Raw genomic sequence first — 17,529 nt, forward strand, 5'->3', positions numbered from 1 at the left:
GATGCTTTACAACAACAGTGGCAGCTGCAGTGCTGTCACAGCTGGAAAAGCTGAGCTCTGACATGTGCTGGCCTCTCAGAGCTGAGCTGGAGGTGAACAGAAGCAGCCCTGGGAGAAGGAAGGACCCTGGAAAGGTTTCCACATGCACCGCTTCTCCGAAAATCCATTCCTGTTCTGCCCAAGTCTTACACGATGTGACTGCCCTTAAGCATTGTGCTTCAACCTCATTGATTTCAAGGACAATAAAACACTTGTCTATGTTTTGCTGAACAGCAACAGACAATTGGTTAAGGAATGGCTTAACCTTGGTCCCACAGAAATCAATTAAGGCCCATGAGTATCCTCCTGACATCTCTGAGTAAGGGACTTCAGAGTCAGAATCAAGACTGGAAAGCTCAAGAGCTCACCAAGTGTTTCCCCACACATGCAACTAAACCCTCGGGAAGATGAGGAGGTAGAGGACGAGGGGCTCTCAGTAAACTCGTGTAGGCAGCATCAGTTCCACAACACATAGCAGGATGTATGTACGTGCCTGCTCTTGGTATCAATGCATTCCTACCTCTACTTCCATTTTAAGGTCCTTACATTTTTCTGCAGAGGTGAGAAGATAACCCAAAAATCAAGTAAATAAATTATTTTGCTGTTAAGAAACAACTATTACTCCCTCCTCCTCTTTGTTTACCTTTCGAATGAAATGTTTAACATAAAATACATTTTTCATCTGTTAAATTCTTTAGGGGCATTTCTGAATGCTTGGAGATTTCACAACTGATTTCAATTTCAAAACTCAAAACTTGATTTGAACTTAGTCCTGGATGAAGGCTTTTGCTATGATATGCTTCCAAAATTATAACTATGAAATGAAGCAGCAATGTCATTTGAGACTAGTTTACCGTATGGTAATTTTCACAGCTGGAACCGCATATGTTTCTCTTAAGATGCAAGCAAGGCATGGCTTGAACAGCTTTCTCTCCATGGCAAAGGAAACTTAACACCCACCAAAAATTAACTCTTTTCCATTGAAATGGAAGCTCTTTTTTGCCTGCTGCCTTCACCTCTTACTTTTCTAACTCTTCAGCTTATGCATCCGAACAGCTGTTCTCCAGCATTTCCACATACACGTCTGCAACAGACCAAATGCTCAACTGTACACTTCTAGAAGATCACTGAGTACAAACCAGGTTACTTTTATTAACATTAATAAAAGCCAGACTGCTTGTTTCAGATGCTTTGCCCCTCCAGTGACACAGGGGAGCGAGTCTAGGAATGGCACCCCATTTAATTGCTATTAGATCAAAAAGACCATCCTAGATAAAAACAGCTTAATATACACACTTGCTTTTGAATCCTAGATTTTTGCTACTGATGTTAACTGTCTTGAACTCTATCACCTTCATCTCAGGAAGCTGGCAAATACTCTCTCAGCTTCATGCTGCAATGGATTTATTGTAAACTCGGTACTATGTACTCACTTGGTTACTTACTCTGTCTCTTTCACTTCTCACATTATGGTTCCTGATTTTGAGTTTTCCATTAGCCCTTGTTATAATACAGTAGTTACAGCTATACATACATGTACAAGGTTGCCCTTCTGTACCAAGTCAGTGACTTGCAAACCTTCCACTTTCAGGCTGAAAGTTCTCAGGCCTCATCAGAGGCCACAGTTGATTTTTGCTGCCGTTTTTGTTGCAAGAAAAGTATCTGTTCAGATGTTCTCCTTGTCTTTTGAAGGTCAGAAACTCAAAACCAAGGTTAAATTTAGAAAAAATACTTAAATATTCAAAGCCTAGCACCAGTTTCCCATGAATTTTACACCAACGTAACTATCAATTTCATTGAATGTGTTCTTCACACAAACCAGTATAAGGAATACCATAGCCAGCCCCCTTGTAGATCTGGTCTGAGCATCTCATCTCTAGTACAAACAACTGCCACAAGAAAACCAAAATGAGGCTGTAAAAAACATCTTGCACTCACATGTTTAATTTTAGCAGCTCCTCAGATGAGCACATGGTACGTGTGTCTACATGATGTGATGGACCGCAGCACAGAGAGCTCCAGCAAGCAGTGCCAGCCAGCCCACCAGACCATGCTGCAAGGGTGAAGCGCCACATCAGCCCGGTGGCATCTGCCCTGTCCCTTGGGACAGTCATCATGCCCTCGGACAGAGACGGAACAGGGTTATGTTCCTCCACTGCTTATGGTACACGTGCATCTTGCCTCCAGGACAACCTTTGGAGTGATCTACAGCACACGCGACAACATCACTAGGGCAGCACATCTGTTATGTTGATAAACGAGTTCATACGAGAAATTGCAACCTCATTCTTTCAGGTGACTCCATCTCTGCCCCCATCCTTGCTCTGGCTAGAAGCAAAATAGCATTTAATATTTCAAAAGTGCTCCTGCTATGAAAGGGTTTATGACAAACACTTTAAATAATGGTTTTAAATAGTAATTGGCACTCTAGTTCTTTGGATCAGAGGAAGACAATTGCTCTTGTTACTTGTGTTATCTCACAATGCCCTCTCCAGTGGCAAGGTCCTTGGCACACACAGCAGGCTGCAAGGTGAATCTAAATCAACAGGAGCAACTTTTAAACCTGCCTCCATAACAAGCCACAGAGAATTACATATACAAAGCCGCACCACCTCCTAGATTTTTTACTGCTGATTTGTGCCAGTTGAGGCTCTGGATTGCTTTTAGGTACCTGTTTTAGCCTCCTCCTTCCACCTTTCCACCAAGTCTTTGGACTCATTTGGACTACTGCGCTGGGTCACTGACCGCAGCTGCCCTTTGCAGACTCCCTCCTTCTCCCTCCATGACAACACAGCACAGCGCGGTTGTATGTTCTCAGCCAGACGTAAAAGCACACATTAGAACGAAGGAGAACCTCAAATGCAAACATGGAAACAATCTCTGTTTGAGTTTAACTTTTATTTGGTTCAGGTTTAACGGACATGGTCATGTCATGGACTTGAGAATTCAAATTGCCACTTTCCATACTGCAGATGTTTCTCACGTCAGCTTCTGGGATTTGACTGTGCCTTATATTTAGCAAACATAAGACCAACAACAAGATTGCTCTAATTTAGGCATCTTTGCTTGAAGATAAGGATCTGCATTTTCATTTCCTTTTCTTATTTTCATAATGTAAACCCAGCAATCTGTTATTCACCAAGCATGTTACCAACCATGAAAGCAGAGAAACGCAAATGTCTCTGAATTAAAGCAGAATCAGAGCAGTACAAGCACACTAAGCCAAAACCAATCCTATTTAAAGGATAAAAACATGCCATGAGGTGTCCAAATATAATTGATAATATTCTTGAAATGCAGTATTTTTACCAAAATGAGCACTCATCTGTTTTCCTTCATCACCCAGAAAATTCAAACAAAAGAACAGCCTGTAATGTTTAGATGAAAATTTCTGTATTGCACAGTAACTTCTTTTTTAAGCTAGACTTTATTTTATATATATATATAAGATACATATATATATATATATTTTTTTTTAAATGTCATGTTTTAGCATGACATATATATATTATGCTTTTCTATCCCACAGCTCAGCCCTTCGCACCCTGGATACTTAAAAAGAAATTCTAACAAGAGTCTGGTCTTTTTGTAATGTTAAAGAAAAAAAAAACCAAACCACACCACTCTCTGTCATACTGAAAACATGAGAATGATTCAGAATCAAAGGAAGGGGATGTCATCAAAGGTCCTGGCAGATGATTAATAGCTTCAGGAAGGGAATGAGCTTCTTTAATGCACAGTTTAACACCGAGAATGAATGTAAATATCTAGTCTGTTTGTGCAGAGGGATGGAGGAGTTTGTGGGGAAGGGGAACGGGAGGAGGTACAATGTACACAGGTGGTTATACAGCAGTACACTGCAGATTTGGGGCTGTTTTTTTCTTGAATTTTGACTGTCAAAGTAAACATCCCCAGTTATATTCGGCTGGATCGACACATACAGAGCTCAAGGATGGGGAGAAGAATATTTCAATAAGCAGTTGAGTTACTGTAGGCATGAGGACATCAAGTTTTATTCTTGCTTCCTCCTGTCCTGACATTTTAAAATGTCAAGCTACTGTCCACATTGCTGCCTTATTTCCCACCATGTCTGCAAGTAAGCAAGGGAAAATTACCTGTTTACTGCATAAAAGGAACAACAGTATCACTTGCAGTTTTAAAATGAGCAATACGTGACCACAAAGTTGGAGTAACGGCACAACTTTAGGTCAGGAACTATAATGTGGTCAATTTAAAATTCTTATTTGAAAGACATAAGTTTGTGAAAACCACAGTCCCAGGACGAATCAGTGCGGGCGCTATGCTGGATGGGTCTATCGCACAGCACGGCAAGCTCCCAGCTCTATCCATGGCTGCATTTTGGCATTGGGCAGCACTTGTCACTGACAGGAGCTTCTCGTGCACTTTGGGACAAGTGACAAGTTCCTATCACCTTCAGCTGAGGCCCATGTGTCCGCAGCAGAGCCAGTGAGGAGCACCTCATCTTAATGAACAATGCTCTTCTCTTACACCAAAGGAAAGGTGGTGTGAAATGTGATATTTAAACTCTACAAAGTCCTTTTTAAATGTGACAGCAACAGCTGTAGCAGCTGGAGCACTGGCAGAACAAGGGGAAGCATTAAAGCCCTATCAAGGGTCAGGTAAACAAAACAGGTACCATTTCAAATATTAAAATGAGGTCTGGGCTGATGGAGAATATAGATGCAGTGGCAGATAGCCAGACATTTCAGAGGTGCTGAAAGCTGTTGCTCTGACCCTCCCACAACTTAATGACAAGGAACCATCCTTAATTCTTTCCAGTCAACATCCTCGACATTAAACTAATACATATAATTCTCACTCCTTATTTTCAGAGTATGATGGGTCACGTTAAGCTATCACCCCCATCAGGAGGTCCAGCTGAAACAAACCTCAGTATTTTCTTATTAAATAAACAACTCCAGTTGCAATGCAAGAAGAGTGGATAGTGGGGTATAGAATTATTCATGTTTGGAAAGTGAAGAAAAAGCAGAAATCAAAAGTAGAACTCAAAAAGGGACAGGTAGAAGGATAAAACATGTACATTTTCAATGTGCCTGGAGTTTGTGACTGCATTTCTAGAATGAATAAATTGATAACTATCCTTGAGGAAATGGTTGGAAACACTTCCATGCTTTACTATACTGCTTCAGTCATGTTGACATAATCTATAGGAACTTGAAATGTCTTGTATGGGAAGCCACTAACATATAAGATAAATTTCTCTTTCGATAAGTTTGTTTCAAACAAACAATCCCAAGTGAATTAACCTCAAAGTATGAGCAAATTATGCAACACTTATTTGCACAGGCTGTATGAAACCTGTTAACGATGAGAACATAGCCGGCTTTGTCGTTGCTGGAGGTGTGGGCACCACAATCCTAACCCCTGAGCACCAGCACCTCTCCAGACTGACCTCTATCTGTTCTTCCCACCCATGGACTGTGATCACCATATTTCCCCTGAGTGCAGCATTTTTCAAAGCTCTAGTGCAGCTTCTTTGTCAAGTGATGGAAAGAGCCTTTTAGTCGGGAAAACACTGAATTGTTTCCCCCTGGAGAATATCACAGAAAAGCTGCAGTTTATCCCAGAATGGAATTTTTGCTATAGAAGGAAGAAAGCGTTTCATAAAGGGGCAGATGTTAACATTCCTCTTTGGCAAAACTAATTATTTTTTCAGAAAAGTCACATTTCTTCATCAACCTGATGCTCTAGTTAGGTTTTTCACCAGTTTCAAACAGACTTCTATAGCAAAAAACTCAAACAAGTACCAAAGGTCTTACTCTCTGCCCATCCAATCCTTCCCACGGTCTTTCTGAGTCTTACTCCTCCCATATTGTCATCCACACCATCCTGAAAATCTTACTGAGTACCTCTAATTCCTACTTTATTTACAAATTAAGTTGCTTGTATTTCTGCCTGTATCTCTATCCCAAGAGAAGCACAATTGAAATGACATATCTAAATCTTTACTACACAGTCACATGCACGTGACATATATTCCGATAACAATATTCTCCTTAAAAACATCTGCCTAAATACAGTTGCTACAGCCACTTGGAGGTTACAGAGCTGTCAGAGCCCTGGCAGGGTCATACCTCCCTTGTTCCAGATGCACCTCTTTTCCCACTTAGGTAGAAAGAGCAGCATGTTTCTGTATTCCAGAGAAGTCATAAGGGCATATATGGCTTATGGGAAATGGGTTCCTTCCCTGCCAGAAACTATAACCACTCACAGCCCGGGATGGGCAACTCAGCTATCTACAACTGGATGGCTAATGTGATATGTACTCTACAAAGATGAAAAGCCATCTGGTGCTTGAATCTAGACTGCTTCGATATAACCAGAGGCCTTTTATCATCTCAAGCCATTATGAAATTATCTCAGACCAATTCTTGGCAGGCAGGTACCCACACAGGAGAACCTGCACCAGCCATGGTAAAATAAAATCAGAGATCACACAGACCACGCTGCCCTTTACTAGTAGAAACAGTCCTTTAGGTCCATAGCTGGTCTATACCGGAAAAAAAAACAGAGGATAAGAACTCAAAGCTGCCTTACAAATTTACAACTGTATTGTTTATTACTTTTACTGTTAAATCATTTTGGTTTGCAATTCTGTGCTTTATATTTCCTGCACTTTCTCAGAGTACTTCAGCCCACAGGGCTTGTCATAAACAATACCTCTGAGAGCTTTTCATTTTAAGCTAAAGAAGAAGATGAAAAGTTAAATCACTGCTCCCTTCCCATTGGTTGCAAATTGATTTTATTTACCGAAACGTGCTTGCATTGCAAAAACCACTCAACACATTCAGTAAATAAGTCACTACATGAAAGTCTAACGTAAGCTAGTAGATACGTATCCCTTCAAAATAGACTGGAATCATAAAAACTTAAATACAAATTTAATTGAACACTTATTTTTCTCCTGCTCACATGAGGTCAATCAATACTATCGAAGACAAAAAATAGCTTGGTTGGTCCTGATAAAAATTAAGAGCATATATTCCATGCTGCTTCACAGTATTAAAGACAGACAGGGTACTTAACAAACCAACCGTATTTTAGTGTGTCCTTTCAACTTAAAAATTGCAAGGCACAGAACAAACATCGGTAAGTTATTAGCTTCAGTCTTCTGGCGAACTTTGTAAGATGAACATCAGAGCCTGAAGCAATACTAGTGCTGTCAGATCTCATAAGCTAAGCAGGGTCAGATCAAACAGGCACTTGAATAAGGCACCTTTGAGGATCACGTAAGTGCAGCAAGAAATAATGCTGACAATTCAGTAGTGAGCACTATTCCTTCCACAGCAGAACTTTTCATCTCGGATACAAAACCACAAGTGCTATGCAGTATAAACCAGCTCTGAAAGGTGTCAACGTTGTGCTGAGAAAACATAACCCTAATCCCCAACCAAAGTTACTACAGTTCACCTGTTAAAATTTCTCCAGTCATTTCAGAGGAACTAGATAGTCATTACCTCCTATTCTCACACTTTTCTTATGAGACAAAACATCAGTCAAGATTTGCAGTGTTTCTCTGGGAGGGTGGGAAGGCTGCATTTTTAATAGGTAAAGCGATCTGCTCACTCATGTATATCTATTTTACCATTAGGAAAATGGTTTCAGGGCAGCGTTACTCCATGTCTGCGCATCTATCTGCCTATCTATTATTAATAAAAAAGAATGAGCATCCAGCCTACCCTTTCATGATGAAGGAAGCTTCTTTTATATAGGAAATGAAAATGTACAGTTTTATTTCAGTGGCTGCACTTTACCTCACTGTTGTGAGTGAAAAACCCACAATCCTATCATTTATACTAAATCACCTCCACTACTGAAAGCACAATACACTTGGAGAATGTGGCTCAGCAGCTCCCAGAATAAAAGGCAGTTCCTAAAGTGGGAGCGCATACCTGACATTTACAGTATATAGTAAGTGATTCAGCAAGCTACAGTTGCTGTGCACAATGACAGAACGTTGGATAAACGAGCAACTGATAACAAGTGTTGAAGCCTTGGCTGTCCACATTAATAAATTGGACAATACCAAATAATCAATGCCACAAACTGCAAAGTTCTGATTTAAGGTTGAAGGAAAGAAACCTAAAAGATGTTCAAAAACATGACAGAGAACTAGGGGGCATCAGAGGTCAATAAAAACTAATGCTATTTGCCATTCTAATTACTTTGCGTGTTCATGAGCTAGGAAGGCAGCTTGTGAAGCTGTAAGTAAAGTGCCAAGAGTACTGACACCATATATAATTCATAGACTGCAGTATACTGCTACATCTCTCCTTGCCCTTAGAACTCGTACTTTCTCCAGGAAATATGGAGGTAATACTTAATGTTTATCTTCCAAAATCATTTTTTGTGAGCCCTATATTAACAGGTCACTCTGATGAATTGGGAAGTTATCAGTCTGGATCATTTGAGGGACCAAAAACGAAGGACCTTTTATCCTTGTGGATATATTCTATTGCCACTTCAACAGCGACACAGTTCACACAGCAATCATGAAAGGGCCTGTGCATCTTTCAGATACTGCCCAGATCCTCAGCTTGCTGACTTTGACAAGGTGCTCTTGAAACCAGCAGAGTTGGGTCAATCTATCAGGCCCTTGCTGGGTGTCACATGAAAAGGAGACATTAAAAGACAATGTGACTGTGTCACTTCTTCCAGGTGAACAGGCACCCATATTGTACTGATACCTCATTCTGGATTGAATTTCCTGTTGACTCTTTGCAGACACAGAAGTTCCTGCAGATTTATGTTGGGGTTTTTGCACGGGTGAACAAGGAAGAGTCTGAAAGAGGCACAGAAATTGTTCCATTTTCCAAATGTGGTCAAAAGCAAATGGCCACATTTCTCTTTCGGGATCACGTTGGGTTTGCCTGAGGTAGCTGGAAAAATTAAAGTCACTATCAAAATCAGTGGCTTTTAAGTGTGCTTTGACCATGGAAACACATTTAGCTGTCTATAGCAGTGAGTGGGGTGCTGCTAGCCAGACATGAAACAAGTCAGAATCTGAATTAGAGGTTTAAGATAAATACTTTATTGTAAGAAACAGAAACCTAATATTTATCAAAAAAAGGATCCTGATAAAAATTAATACAAATCACATAACATATATCAAGAGAAAACTCTCATTTTTGGCACTTCCTATATGTAGCTTTAAATAGACAGTTATTTCAGCAATGGTTTGAGAACTCAGCTGTGAAATTCATTTCCTGGTCTTTTAGTACTGTATTTGTCAGCACTTAACCCACTTAACTGGCTTCATTTTTGTCACAAAAAGGAAGGTTCCTTCAGAAAATCAAAATACTAGAGGACGCAATGCATCCTTTATATGAAAATACAGAGAAAATTGCAAGAAGAGTATCTCCTACTAAAGGTCTTTTAAAGTTTGAGATGCTCAGCAAAAAATTCATTTGGACAGGTTTTTCTCTATCCTTTGCATTTAACGAAAAATTGATTCCCTAGCTGTGTCAAGGTACTGCAAAAAGGGGGAAGAGATGAAGTCTTGCTGTGGAAACGTGTAAGTTACAGCAGCAAGAAAATGTCACTCCAGTTATTACGTAAACATTGTATATTTTAACATCAGAAGGGAACAGGAAGGATCTTCTGTTCCCATTCAATCTGTAGGATCCCTCCTGCAAGTACAGAATTTCTGTAGATTTAACTTTTTCACTTTAGGATTTCTCTTTTGAATTAAAAAAAGTATCTCTTTTGAATTAAAAAAGCGTCTCTTTTCACAGTTATGAGAACTGTAGTCACAAGTAAGCTGCTTTTCCCTTTGCCTTTTCTTTTTTGTAAATATTTTTCCCCCAATAATAGGTTTCTCTAGATTATTTTTTTTCATTTATTCTCTTTTGGACTCAAATATCAGGAAAAGTTCTGTTACAGAAAAATGTTAAAAGGTGTTTTCTGAAAGGAAAGGCGTCTCTGCTGCCTCTTCCACCATAAATACAGTTCACTGGCTGGTGACACGTACTAACATTGTGAATTAAAAAGGAAATAAAAGTCACTGTGAAAATCTTATCATCTTACTATTCACCCTAACTGCTTATACTGTGTTTGATGAAAATGTGAACATGCACGCTGTATTTTGAGGTCAGCAGCTCTGCTCAGTCAATCATTACAACTTACCTTGAGACACTATTAGAGAATGACACACGGGCAGATGTCAGGGAATCCACCATGAGCCCCCCTGAGGCTGAGGCGTGAGATATGGCCTCACACCAGCCAAGGAAACAAGGTGCAAACATCTGTCACCCCCTTCCTCAGGAAGTATTTTGCACAGTTTTTGCTGCCCATATTACCAAGTACAGGAGGGAGTTACGGCTTATGGATAAAAATAGGCTGTTGAGTACAAAATTGGGCTCTAAAGTACAAAGTGCCAATGTTCTCTGATGGCACTCCAGCAGCTCTCCTGGAGTTATGACGAGCAGCAGTGGACCTTCGGCTGGAAACTGCGTATTTCATGCCAGGAGTGAGCTCCAGCTAGAGCACTCGCATGGGATCCAACAGGGGACAGGCACCCTGGGCCATGTTGTCAAGAGCGGAGAGGGCTGCCAAGCACCGAGAGCGAATGGAACGTTGTTCGTGGCGGGGAAAGAAGGGCTAAAGCTGCCAAGCTAAGAGAGAAGGGAAAGAAGGAAAAGCATATTCCTGGGTTCAACAGCTGCTGACAGCTTCAACATCACTTTGGATACCATACAATTCTGGTGAACCCTAAACAGGGGAAATTTTTCATTTGGAGACGTGGAGCTAAAAAAAGAGCTCTCTAGATGGAACAGCTGTTTCCAGGAAAAGGGAGACAGCTCCAAATGCAGCAAACTCTTCCCATCCCCGTCAGCACCGGCCATGCGAGTACGCGAGGAAGAGCAGGCCCTGAAGGCCGTGCTAACTCCCACCATACGCATGTCACCACGTTTTACCTTGGAGTGCTTTTCAGTCTATTTCATCAGGAAAAATCACAGGCTGCTTTAGGCTTTCCTTGAAATGTTTTCTGCTTTATTTGAGACAACAGGCACTCTGACCCTTATTTGAAAATACAAATAAATGAGAGAGAGAAAGAGAGTGAGAGAAAAAGAGAGGAGAGCTAGCAATTCTCACCAGATCCACCGGTCAAAATCAGCAATAAAATTACTCCTGGACTCCAAGCAACTGCCAGATCCCAAGGATTAGGTGAGATGTCTAGTGCTGCCTGGAACTAGACTCTGCATTTAGTGAAAATTCTGGCATTTTGTGAGAAATTTCCTGCGAAATATCAGTTAAAAAGAAAAATAATAGGAACTATCAAAACATCTAATTTCAGGAACCCTGAAAGATTCATTCTAGTAATATACACGGGTAGCTATATGTATTATTCAAAATTATACACCCACAAATCAAATTAAACTCTCTCAGCTCACAAAAAAAGAAATAATTTGACACAACAAAACAAGACATACAAAATGTTGTAACATGATCTTTGACGGTAAGATTACATAAACCGAAATGAATGTTATTTCCACACACACTCTGACATGTTACTGCCTTATTTGATTGTCAGATTGTGGTAACAACAGCTATTCCATCCCATCCCCAAAGAAAAGGCTCTGGACTGTGAGTCAGTGCCAGGAGGGTGAGGGCGCAGCCAGCTCCAGCAGGACCTGCAGCACAATGCCAGACAGATGTCACAGTGACTTTGGGTACCAGAAGCCATACAAATACATTAACCAGCTCAGCTGAAAAAAACTCCTTCAGAGTTAACTTAGGAATCTCTACAGATCAGAGCTTTTTGTGACAGGCATGTCCTTAGTTTAGTGCCTCTTGCTGCATGAAATCACTGAATACATTCAGTTCATCTACATTTATTCCTCAGCCACCTGCTTTTTTAACCTGGGTCTGATGTTCACCCTGCTTTTATGTGTGTCCAATTCCTACCTTCATAATGATACTTGGAGCTTAGTGACCTTTTAGAACTAAACTGTTTTTTTGATAAATAACTACTTAAGCAAAACTGAAGTATTTCATATATTCATCGCAGATTACTAAACCACTTGTGTCAAAACATAATGCCATTGGGACAGAATCATAATTAAATGTTTTCAGATTTTTAAGCAAGTAACAATTCTTATATTTTACATCATAAAAGTAAATGTCTTATAATAGTCTGAATACCAAAGGACATGTTTCAGTTCAGTTCAAATAAGCTTTTAATTTATCTTGAGACTTTTTGCACTGGTTGTTCTGGAAACTGTCAACAACCAAAAATGTTGACAGTCAACATGTCATTTGTATGTTGATTCTGTTGATAATATTTTATCTACTGTATATTTGATAAGGCTTAGGGTGCACTTACAGGTTACTACAGGTGTAAATTAGTACTGCTCAGCACCCATTAATTCCTCACAATGTGTCATTAGACTGCACTACAAATAATGTATAAAAGCATACCCAACTTACAGAGGATTAAAAATGTGCAGAAAAGCAACTACCACCAAACAGTGGATGTACCTCTAGCTCATACCCTCACTTATTCTGTGGCAGCTTGTCTCTGCATGTCCCTAGAGCTGCTGGAGAGTATGACTAATTGTTTGCATTTTTAAACCCAATTCACCCCTTGGCTTAACAACAGCAAAGCACCATCAACTGCCTGTGCTAATAAAGGGGTCCCAAACACACAAAATCTAGCAGCAGGTGTAATTTGAAAAGTGAGCAATGTAATGAGATTTGAAACAATTTAATTGAAAAACTATGAGCAAAGAATGAATTCAGGCATAATCATTCAATTCATGTAGCCATGTGGAATAATTTGTCATTTATGACGGTCAAAACAAATATTGCTGCATAAATGACTTTTAGGAACAGTCAGGCATTTTAGCAGCCTATGAAGAATATGACAGAATAGAGGTTGAAAGAAACTTGGAGGACAGGGCTGCTGGACAGAGTGGTCCAGTAATTCCTGCATGTCACTCCAGTCCATCACCAGCAGTTTATGAAGTTGGTCAGATGGCCACCTTCTGCTGTCAAAGTGGAAAATAATTCAGCAGTACAAGTTCACAAATCACCTCTTTTCACAGGGAATAGAAAGAACAAGTCAACGTCTCCCACTAGCAAAACTATCCATGGAAAAACATGTCACTGCAAGACAGCCCCACATGCCAGGGGACACCTGGGCCACCCATGAGAGCCGGGCTTGCCCCCTTCTGGGGGGGTCACCCTTCCCTCAACCTCCAACATATTCTTCCAAGCCTGTTTCCCTACAAGACCAGTGTTCCAAGACCAAAAAAAGAGTGCTGAAGCAGCAGGTAAACATAGCAGGTATTTTTCTCAATCGCACCTTTTCATCCCAAGAGCCATTGAGACATTGCTGTCTATCAGACAGAGCAGCCTGGCTGGCAGGGCTGGGGAAAGCAGGAGGCTGCCTAAATCACCTTTAAAAAAAAACCATGACTTTCAATGTTTTTGTTTTCTCTTTTTATCTGAATAGTATAATTTTCTTCAATAAACACAGGCACTTAACAATACTCATTAAAAAGCTTGTGATTTCTGAAATTCCTGAATATCTGTAATTTTAGTAAAAACCAATACATTCTGATATTGTTGCTTGTGTGTAACTTTATATTAGTATGTTCATTTTTTTCTATGTGTGTGCACTTTAATTTGTTATGTAATTAAAAACTGAGTTTCTGTTACATTTTTAGGTCTTAGAACCCTGGATCACAGTTTCTAATCTCACTTGTTTGTTCACAACAAAACTATCAAGAGGCAAAGTGAAAAGGTATATATATATACTTTTTTTTTCTTCGCAGAAATTGCAGTTACATGTTACTTGCTAAGAGATAACAGTGTTGTCATGTTTCTTCAGCAAAAAAGGCTGACAAGACTTGTTTCACATCTGTCTGCATAATATAACAAACCCATGAAGAAACAGTGATGAAAAAGCTGGTTTGTTGACAATCTATTATTGTTAAATGCACCCAAACACCACGATTTAGGCACTGCTCATTAGTGCTGTATTGTAGCTCAGGATTTTGTCTCTATAAATACTTCATGTCAAAATATTTTCTGAATATATTCTAGGCTGCAAGCTTTTTCCTTACAGCCCCAAAGAACTACAGCCTCTCAAGCCTTTTATCATCTTAATCACACTTGCCTGTACCTTAACCATCAAAGCCATATGATAATATTGCCAGCTAATTGTAGCCCAACTACCTCTGTCTACAAATGCCATTTAACCTGTTTGTTTTGTGGCCTGTTCATTCTCCTAATACAACTCAGATGTCTCTGTCTGTCTTATTGTGGCCAGGTGTTACACTGATGGCTTTCAGGTTCTATCTATGACTCCAGAAATGTTTCCTTACAAATTACATCATAGTAGCTAAGATCATGATTTAGTCACATGAAGAAGAGAAGGAATAGGACCTCCCCTTCTACCTCTAACTGAGCCACTGAGATCCTCTGTTTGGGTCTGCAAAAGTGAGGATGCAAGGCTGGAAAGCAGTGCCCAAGGACCGGCACGCGCTGTCCCCGCAGCTCATGGCACAGTCACAGCCGCTCAGGCAACGGCTGAGCAGCACAAGAAGTTCGCTTTAATAACCACTGGATAACTAACTAATAAGAGGAGGGCTTTGCCCCTGATTTAAAGTCTTATCTAGTAAATGATACCTGAAATAAATGCTTAAGCAACACTAATATGAATATCAAATACACAGTCATTCCTCGCTTAGTCCACCACTGCTCTCATCTGCAATTAAATTTGATCAGGCTGCCTTGTGGGATCACATCTTCAGTAAAGGTGTGCTGCATTAGTCTTGGATACATTTAACTCTTCTTATTACCTTTTCTAACAATAAGTTACAATAGTGCTTCTGGCTCCTGCACCTTCAAATTTTCCTGAAGCTTTCAATTTTTCCAACTTCTGTTACATCAGCACTGCCTTTATTCTGATTTCAAGTTTCACTCCTTAGATGCCCATATAGCATTTACCTATGAATATCAGTTATTTCATATTGTCACTTCCATAACTACCAGAATCTCCAAAAAGGACTAAAAACCTCATGTACCAGATTCGATGCAACTTTATAAAGGAAAGATCCTTGTCCTATGATCAAGAGATAACTTAACTTAATTGACTCAACCGGTACCGCAAGCATTGTGTACTTCAGCAAACGCCTGAAAGACTACAGGGAATCTAGCCTGACCTCCTCTCTCCCTATGGCAGTGCAGCTCTCCTTGCTTAAGGGGGACATGGAGTTGCCTGTTTCAGAATAACTCTTTAATGACAATTTCAGGTTACCATGGCTGCTAGCAGTGGCCAACAAGGTCTTGCTTTTCAAAATCTGTATTGACAGAGAAGCTCAGCCACTTGCCAATAAATGCCAATTCAGGCATGTTAATAAGTAACAGCAATAGAAAGTTCCTGCAGAAGAAAATAGTAGGTAAGATCCTTTTCTCCATATCTGCTAAGCAGGCTGGCAGAGACAATTCTACCACAGCTCTGCTGGTAAGCCTTTAAAATCACTGCTAGCACATACTGGTGAAGATGAGCAGTTCCAGCTGTCTGAGCTCTGGTCTCACCCCCACTCCTCCTGGTACAGTATTTTGATGAGAACTCTGTTTTCAGAGAGGTGAATAATGTGGCCCAGTGCACCACAAGAAAGACATGGGCATACTGGAATGAGTCTATGAAGGGCCACAAAGCTGATTAAGGGACTGGAGTATCTATTATATGAGAAGAGGCCGAGGGAGCTGGGGTGGGTTGGTCTGTAGAAAAGAAGGCTCATGGGAATCTTACCCATGTGTATAATCACCTGGTGGGAAGATATAACGAAGATGGATCCAGACTGTTTTCAGTGGTGCCCAGTGAAAGAGTAAGAGGCAATGGGCACACAAACTGAAATAGAACAAATTCTGTTTAAACATAAGAAAAATATTTTTTTACTGCAAGGGCTGATGAACACAGTGACAGCCTTGTCCAGAGATTCTGTGGAGTCTGTATTCTCAGACATAGTCAAAATCCGATTGGGTACAATCCAGGGCAGCCTGCTGTAGCTGATTCTGCTTGAGCTGGGGTGTTGGACAGGATGATGTCCAGAGAAGCCTCCAACCTGGATTTGCTCTAGCCCCAGGGAAAGCAAATTCTCAGGATGTATCAACGACTACACCATTATGTAGTTTGCCTTCTTCCTCCCATGAGACATATTCTTCAGCGTCCCTGAGTGTGTCATGTACCTGCTTCCAGCCTGTGATCTGATCTGCCTCAGGACCCTCCACCCAATGTGGCCAGCCACAGAACACAAGTCATCCTCTCCTGTTCCTTGTGTGAGTTTTCTTTGACCTCTCCCCCATAAACATCTAAACCCACATGCATATAAAATTCACAAACTGAGACAAAACACAAACAGGAGAAACTTGGTGAAGCAACAAGTTATAAGATAATATGCTTACATGGTTCTATGTATTACATTCTTAGTTCTAATCCATACTTTCATGTCATCATCTACATAAACTTACCGGCCTATTCCAGGTGTCTAGAGAGATTCAACCAGCAAACACATAACATCAGATACATCTCCCAAATACTCAGATCTGGAAAAGGTCTTTACTAACATATGTGATTTTATAAACTAAAGAAAGTGCGATTTAATATGAATTTCACACCAAATTACAAGGAGAACAATCTCCTGGTTCTCAAGCATTCGACAAAAAGGTGAATGCTTGCATATTCCATATTTACAGTTTTTATAATTCAGATCATAAACATTTTAATAAAACAAATAACTTTAATACATACTATAGTTAGTTTAGGTCGAATTCACTAAATTGTGAAGTATGAATATACCACACTGTTCAAATAACAAAGAGAACACATGAGTTCTAGCAAGGTCATGATGAGAGGGAGAGCACAGAATATCTGCTATCTAAAGAATATCCATCATAGGGAATTGAATTAGATGCATCTCATTTTCACTTTGTCAAACTTAGTTCATATTCTGGTTGAAGACCAGCATGCTACCTAGGATAGCAACTATCCACAAGGCAGGTATTATATCTTTATTTGACAGGTCTGGGGTCAGGTAGGTCAAATCAATACGTTAGAGACATGTCCATGGGCAAAATGGACAATGAAGAATCACATGATATATTAATCTGGCACACACAGGGAAAAGAACTCATTTAAAAGAGGAGTAATGATAAGAATAGAAAAATGGATTTCACTCAAAATAAAGGGAACAATTGTATTTCATGAACATACTAGAAATATCATATCGACTAATTAATTTTGATATAAGAAAGTAGAATTCTACTTATCACTACTTCAAGTAGGACTCCCTTTTAACCAGTATGTCAAAACACAGATGGGAAAACACCCAACTATTTGTTTATATGGTTATGCGTGAAATGCTGATAAAAACCTCAAATGTTTTCAGATACTTGCAAAGTTCCACAGACATTGAAGGCAAAATACTAATTACAGAT

At 40.0% G+C, this 17,529-nt stretch overlaps 1 protein-coding gene across 1 annotated transcript in view; it reads right to left on the reverse strand.

Annotated features, from left to right (window-relative positions):
• IL1RAPL2 (interleukin 1 receptor accessory protein like 2) overlaps positions 1-17,529 on the reverse strand; it is a 362,581-nt gene that overhangs the window by 140,032 nt on the left and 205,020 nt on the right. The gene's annotated exons all lie outside the window — the stretch shown is intronic.

This window comes from Streptopelia decaocto (genome assembly GCF_964273445.1).
Source record: "Streptopelia decaocto genome assembly, chromosome: 10".
Taxonomy (NCBI): Eukaryota; Metazoa; Chordata; class Aves; order Columbiformes; family Columbidae; genus Streptopelia; species Streptopelia decaocto.